The sequence below is a fragment of the Mus musculus genome, chromosome X (genome assembly GCF_000001635.26).
Source record: "Mus musculus strain C57BL/6J chromosome X, GRCm38.p6 C57BL/6J".
In the NCBI taxonomy this organism is placed as follows: Eukaryota; Metazoa; Chordata; class Mammalia; order Rodentia; family Muridae; genus Mus; species Mus musculus.
This window is the reverse complement of record NC_000086.7, coordinates 21,357,559-21,365,086: the sequence shown is the minus strand read 5'-3', so window position 1 is coordinate 21,365,086 and position 7,528 is coordinate 21,357,559. Positions and strand designations below refer to the sequence as shown.

At 44.5% G+C, this 7,528-nt stretch overlaps 1 pseudogene across 1 annotated transcript; it reads right to left on the bottom strand.

The window, feature by feature from the left end:
• Positions 1–459: 459 nt before the first annotated feature.
• Positions 460–4,222, bottom strand: Gm5124 (predicted pseudogene 5124; annotated as a pseudogene). Its single transcript, NR_045668.1, has 2 exons — positions 2,837–4,222; positions 460–1,048 (listed from the first exon to the last, which is right to left on the bottom strand). The product of NR_045668.1 is annotated as a predicted pseudogene 5124 (transcript).
• Between the last annotated feature and the right edge of the window lie 3,306 nt (positions 4,223–7,528).

Genomic DNA, 7,528 nt, shown 5'->3' with positions numbered 1-7,528 from the left:
ATCCCAGGAAGATACATGGATCCTCCCAACTTCAAACACTTCCTCTGTAGCTGACCTCACTAGTTCTATGGATTGTAACTTTGTTATCATTTACTTAACAGCTAATGTCCACATGTAAGTGAATACATAGTGCATTCATCTTTCTGGGTCTGAGTTACCTCAGTCAAGTTCCATCCATTTGCCTATATAAATGTACTATATTTTCTTTATCCATTCTTCTGTTGCAACATCTTTTGGGTATATTCCCAAGAGTGGTATATCTGGATCCTGAGGTAGATCCATACCCAATCTTCTTGAGTAACTGCTATATTGATTTCAATAGTGATTGTACAAATTTGCAATCCCACCAGCAATGGATGAGTGTTCCCCTTGCTCTACATTCTCACCAGCATGAACTCTCATTTGTTTGATTGATCTTAGCCAGTCTAACAGGTGTAAGAATTTCAAGGTAGTCTTTTTTTTTTCATGAACCATTTATTTTATTTTATTTTTTTGTATTAAGACACAGAGATTTGACCATGCAGACTTCCTCAAGGACCTGCCACAGACAGACAGCTTTTAGCAGGTTACCAGGTGACCATGGAAACCAAACAAGGGAGGCGACATGTGGTGCCTTCATATTTCATACATGAAACCTGGTGTCTGTTCTCACCGGCCAACTAGGGTGCTCTCCCCTACCCCTTCCCTCACTCTATCTGAGCTCTGCCAGTGGTCACATCCTATGGCTTTATCATCTACTCCCTTTGCCCAGGAATTTCTCTGCTCATTCACTTCCTGCCGTGATGGAGATCACACTTGGTCTATGAATGCCAAGGGAGCACACTGTCACCCAGCTATGCCTCCCAGCCCCCTGGCTCGTCTATACCAGTATCATCATAGTTAAGATACTAATAATCATTTCAGTGGACCAATTTAAACAGGACATAATTACTTCCATGTACCAACTTCAAGACAAAACAGTCCTGCTCAGACCCCTCCCAACCTCACTGTTCTGTCTCCTGCCCCTCCCCTTCCCCCTCCCCTTCTCCCTCCTCTCCTCCTCCTCCTCCTCCTCCTCCTCCTCCTCCTCCTCCTTACCACCACCACCACTACCACCACCACCACCACCACCACCACGGGTTCACAGGATGTATCCACTATACCTATTTCACACCAAGACTCAGAGGTTAGTCAGTTCCACTTCCTTGACCATGACACAACCATGCAGGAATTTACCATTCTGCTCTTGATGTTTAAAAAGAATCAAATACATTCAGGAACTTAATATCCAACAGTCAAGTAACAGTCAAGTTGTTGCAAATGCCTCTCAATGTCAGAAAAGCTTACTTTGAAATTAAAACTAAAAAGTACTGTAAACATGTAGCAGTAATAGCTACTGAGAACAAAACGAAGACAGTTGCATGGCACTCACACACTGGAGAATCCTGCCTGTCACTTAGTAGGATACTGTACCAAGAACTGCAATTGTATCCCCTGAAGTTGGTAGATCCACGAGGCTTCTGGAAGCTTCTGTGTCAGGCCCAATTGAGGAAGATGAGCACAGGGCATGCTTAGCAGACAAATATCACAAGACTGACTGACATCGGTACCACTTGAAGGGAGGAGGGATCAAATGTGGGTCTGTGCACTCACATAAATAGAATTCTCCAGTAGGGAAACTTACTACCACCTGACATTTTGCTTTGCTTTAGGCAATAGCTAAGGTTGTAATCTGTGGAACTCATCTCGGAAAATCACAACAAAAATCTGTATGACATGATTTAATATAAAATATACAGATTTCTCAGTATGAAGACCCACAGAACAGGAAGGCAATTGACAAGCAAATAAATTTCTTTAAAAATAAATAAATAAAATCCTTGATTATCCTTGACAATCAATGCTCAAAAACAAACCTGTCCAGAAGTAGGGACATGAGATGACTGCAGACTGGAATGCCTCAGGACCTGCTCCACACTGTCCTTGCCACAATTCTCTCCTAATAACACTGAGTTTCTGGATCCATTGGAGGTGAGTGCCAACCTCCCAACACCACCCTTCCTCTGCCAAAGATGACCACAGGTCACTCACTGTCAAACTTGACGGAATTGACCTGGACGGAGATGGAGCCTCTGCCTCGCTGCTGCTGCTTCTTCTTCATTTTTTCAAGCCGGAAGGACTTGCCTTTGGTGAACTTCAGAACCTGATTGGCGCGCTCGCCCCAGTCTCCAGCTGCACCTCGCTTGGCATCAAAGGAATTGTCTGCTACTCGAGAGCCCACCTCAATCTCCTTCTCCCTGACCCTTGGGAAAGGGGAAGATGCCCTTTTTTCTCCCTTCTTCCTTTTTGGAAACGCATTGGGTATCTGGAGCTTAACTTTCTTCGCTTGAGGAGTTGCTGCTTCAACCGCTGTCTCATTCTGCTTCCGTTTCTTGCCTGAACCTGGCTTGGTCCAGGCTGCCTTTTTCTTCTCTTCTGTTTCTTCTTCTTCTTCTTCCTCCTCCTCCTCCTCCTCCTCCTCACTTTCCTTGCCTGCTTTTCTATTCTGAGAAGCTGGAGTGACACCGGCCTTGCTTGCCTGTGATTTAGGAGTAGCCTTGCCCTTGGGCTTCTTTTTCTCTTCTTCGCTGGAGTCTTCTGAGGAGCTGCTGCAGCTGCTCTCCGCTCTCTTTCCAGGGGCTGGTTTGGGAACGGCTGTCTTCTTCTTAGCTGGAGGCTTAGGTGTCTCTTCTTCCTCTTCACTGCTGGAACTGTCTGAGTCAGAGCTGCTGTCCCCAGCAGCCTGAGGAGCCTGTTTGGCCGGTGCAGCTTTCGCGGTCACCTTGGCCTTGGGGGCTGTCACACTTTTCTTGGTGGCCTCCTCCTCACTGGAGCTGCTGTTGGCCTTCCTGCTCTGAGCTTTCTGGCCACCTCCTGCAGGCTGCTTAGGAGTTGCCACGGCCTTTGCTGCAGATGGCTTGGGAGTGACAGCTGGCTTGCTTAAGGGACTCTTGGTGGTACTGGCTGGCTTGGCAGGAGCTTCATCCTCAGAACTGTCAGAATCTGAGCTGTCCGAAGAGCTCTCTGCTTTCTTCTTCACCGGAGCTGGTTTGGCAGGTGTCTTGGAGACCACCGTCTTAGCTGGAGGTTTTTTCTCTTCCTCAGAACTTGAATCTGACTCATCACTGCTGTCTGCAGGCCTTGTCTGTGCAGCAGCTTTCTTTGGAGCCTGGGTTCCCGAGGAGGACTTCTTTGGTAAAGGAACAGAAGGCGGTGGAAGTGAACTGTAGGGACCTGCTTTTTTCTTCATGGGTTTTTTCCGTTCCTCTCCCTCTTCACTGGACGAATCTTCACTGCTAGAACTCTTCTGGGTAGGGGCGGCAGCTACTTTCACTGGTGCCTTGGCCACGACTTGCTTTTTAGGTGCAGTTTTCTTGGGAGGTGCGGCTGCCTTCTCTTCCTGCGAGCCATCACTGCTGTTGCTGCTGCTGCTGCTGCTGTGGCAGCGGCGGCGGCTGTGGCTTCTGGCTGCTTTGTCATTGGCTACTTTAGGCTGTGCTTTCGCTGGTGTAGCTTGTTTGGCTGCGGCTTTAGTCGGAGCTTTAGCTGCCACAGCTGTCTTTGGCTTCTGAGTCTGTGGTGCTTCATCCTCTGAGCTTGAGTCAGACTCGGACTCACAGCTCTCTGCTTTCTTCGGAGGAGGTCTGGCTGCCTTGGCTTGGGGCTTAACTGCTTTCTGCTGGACAGGCTTTTTCGTTTTGTCCTCTTCCTCCTCGTCATCACTGGACTCTTCACTACTGCTGCTCTCTGAAGCTTTGGCTGCTGCCTTCCCAGCACGCTGAGGCACACCGGCTCGCTTGGCAGGTGCAGCAGCCTTCTGTGTGGAAAGTCCTTGGGCTTTGTCCTCTTCCTCACTGCTATCCTCACTGCTGTCACTGGAAGAAGTCTCTTTCTTAACCTTCTTGGTCACTGGTCTATTTGACTGTAATTTCACCGTTGGGGCTTTGGTGGACTTGAGCCAGAAGCTATAGATGTCCAAGAGGGAAGAGGCATTGGCGTCTTGCTGCGTAGCGCCTGTCGCTTTTGCAAATTTACTGGCCACCTCCGAGAGTTGGTTGTCTCGCAGAAAGCCGAGCACAAGGGGATAAAGGTCGCTGGGTACCACGCGGCGCAAGCCCGTATCCGCCATACTCCCCGTAAAACGCGTCACTACCTTTGCGCTCGCTCACAGCACGGCACGACTTAGGAACTCCAAAGCACGACCAGGGTAGGGGGGCCCAGTGTCGTCATCACGTCACTCGGCGTGCGCAGCGGAAAGTGGCCTCAACGTAGTTTTGATTTGCATTTCCCTGATGGCTAAAGATGCTGAACATTTCTTTGTTTCTCAGACATTTGAGATTCCTCTACTGAGAATTTTCAATTTAGATCTGTGCCCCATTTTTAGTTGGATTATTTGGTTTTCCGATATCTAGTTTGAGTTCTTTTTATATTTTAGATGCGAACATGCTGTCAGGTGTAAAATTGATGATAATCTTTTCCCATTCTGTAGGCTGCTTTTTTGTCCTACTAATCGTGTCTTTTGCCTTACAGATGCTTTTCAGTTTCATGAGGTCCTATTTATTAATTTTTTATCTTAGAGCCTGTGCTATTAGTGTTCAGAAAGCTGTCTCCTGTACCAGTGAGTTCAAGGCTATCTCCCACTTGCTCTTGCGATGCATATCCATTTAAATTATCTAATATGTATGCTAATGAAGACAGGAGAGGCATAAATGGAGATTAAAAATCTGCTAGCTCTGTGAGGTAATTTTACCTTCTTAACTATATACAAAATGTCTATTTACAAACCTGATTCTACAACTAAACTGCTAGCTCTTTAGAAATCTGTACCTACCTTTCTCTTGAGCACCCCAAATCCAAGAGGGCTTCCTTACTCTCTTTCATAGAATACTATTTTACTTGTGTCCTGCCAGTTGCTTCCCTGTTTTTCCTGTAAGCCGCCCCCCCCAAAAAAAAATCCTTATCTCTTACCCAGGGCTCCTTCTATGAAGGCTCTTCCAAACTAAAAGAGAAAGAACTCTCAAAGGTCCAATTGCTATAAAAAGAAGTCTCTAGCTCCTCCCCTATACCCTTGGAAGGCTGAACCACATGGTGAAGGAGGGAGGCTCTAAGCCAAGTTCAGTAGGGGATGGACAATTTCACCTTTAATGTGACCACAAGACCTCTCCCAAACAATTTGCCTTAAAATAGGCAGGAACTTGCCATTATTCCATTATTGGGTATATTTGCACCAATGTTCACGAGGGGAAATGGTCTGTAATTCTCTTTCTTTGTTGAGTCTTTGTATGGTTTAGGTATGAGGGTGGCTGTGGCTTCATAAATTGAATTGGGAAAATATTCTTTCTGTTATCCAGTTTCAAGAGATGAGACACCTTCTTCTGACCTCCTCAGAGGCAGATTCATGGTGTACATACATGCAGGCAAAATACCCATAAATATAAAATAAAAATAAATGTTTTACTACTAATAATGAAAGTCAGATGCCATAGAAGCCAGGTAGAATGATGTTTGCAAGAACTGTGGCTTGAGGAAAGGTAAGAAAATGTTAGGCAGATGCTACAAGTGTTTAGTTCTTAAATGACTCACATTAATAATGCTATGCATTTGTTGAGCAGTGGTGGCACAGGTCTTTAATCCTAGCACTTGGGAAGCAGAGGCAGCTAGATCTCTGTGAGTTTGAGGCCATCCAGGTCTACAGAGTGAGTTCCAGGACAACCATGGTTATAGAGAAAAACCTTTCTCTTGAAAGAAATGAATAATAGTAATGATAGTAATAGTTAATAATAATGCTATGTACTTAAAAACTTGTGTAGAGATTTTAAATATTTTCAGCGTACATGTACAGAGAAAAGTGACAGAATACCAGACACACCTTTAATCCCAGTAGAAGAAAGTGGATCTCTGTGAGTTCAAGGCCAGCCTGGTTTATATAGCAAATTCCAGAAGAGCTAGAACTACATAGAGAGACCATGTTTCACTGCCCCTCTAAAAAGGTGATATATATATACCCACTAATTTGATTGTGCCAATAATTGTACTACAATCAAGCAATCATATTGCATTCTTGAAACACGTGTAATTTAGTTATTATTATACTCAATAAGCCTGGGAAAATAATTAAAATGTAACAGACTACACACACACACACACACACACACACACACACACACTTTTTTTTTAATTACTAGATTTCCACTAGGGCCCCCAAGTAAGAGCCCACTCCATGCCCTATGCCCCAATTCCTCTTAAAGCACATCCAATACATGCAAACTGCACAATAGCCTCTGGACTGTATATTCTATCCCATAACTTTGGCAGAAGTTTGGCTTTCCCATAAACCATGCAGGTACTAGTAACCGCAGAGGCAACATTGGCAGCCAAAATCCCAGATGTCATATAAGTCTCCCTCTCCCTCCCCCTCCCCCTCCCCCTCCCCCTCTCTCTGCCTCTCCCTCTCCCTCTCTCTCCCTCTCTCTCTCTCTCTCTCTCTCTCTCTCTCACACACACACACACACACAGAGAGAGAACATCAGAGACTCCCTACTGAACCTGAAGACTTGCTAATCACCAGAAACCCAGGCCACTCAGGCCAGAAGTCAGAGAGGAAACAGAAACCAAGGGGAAAACATAAAAAACAAACAAACAAACAAACAAAACCAAAAAACTTGTCTCATAAAAAATAACTCAGAAATCAGCACTTAAACCTATAATACCACTCCCCCCCCCCCAAAAAAAAAACCAAGTTCACTAGATGCCAATGTAAGAAGAGAAACAACAGCCAGGGCAATATAGCACCACCAGATCCCAGCTGTCCTACAGGAAAATACAGTCAAACAGGTGAAGGAAATGAATAAATGTGTTCAAAACATAAAAATGGAAATAGAAGCAATAAAGAAAACACAAACTGAGGGGATCCTGGAGATAGAAAACCTAGGGAAGAGAACAGGAACTACAGATGCAAGCATCACCTCCAGAATACAAGAGATGGAAGACAGAATCTCAGGTGCAGAAGATATGATAAAAGAAATTGATGCATCAGTCAAAGAAAATGTTAAATCTAAAAAGTTCCTGACAAGACAAAAACAAACAAACAAACAAAAAAAACAGTAAATCTGAGACACTATGAAGTCTCCAAACATAAGAATAATAGAAATTGGAAAAAGAAAGGATTCCCAGCTCAAAGGTACAGAAAATATCTTTAACAAAATCATAGGAGATAATTTTCCTAATCTAAAGAAAGAGATGCCTATAAATGTACAATAAGCTTACAGAACATCAAATAGATTAGAACAAAAAAGAAAATCCCCTGCCACATAATCATCAAAATACTAAATTTACAGAAAGACCGTTAAAACCTGCAAGGAAAATAGGTCAAGTAACATACAAAGGCAGGCTTATCAGAATTACACCTGACTTCTCACCAGAGACTCTAAAAACCAGAAGGGCCTGGCAGGTGTCTTACAGTCTCTAAGAGCTCACAGAGGCCAGCAAAACTTTCAATCACAATCAACAG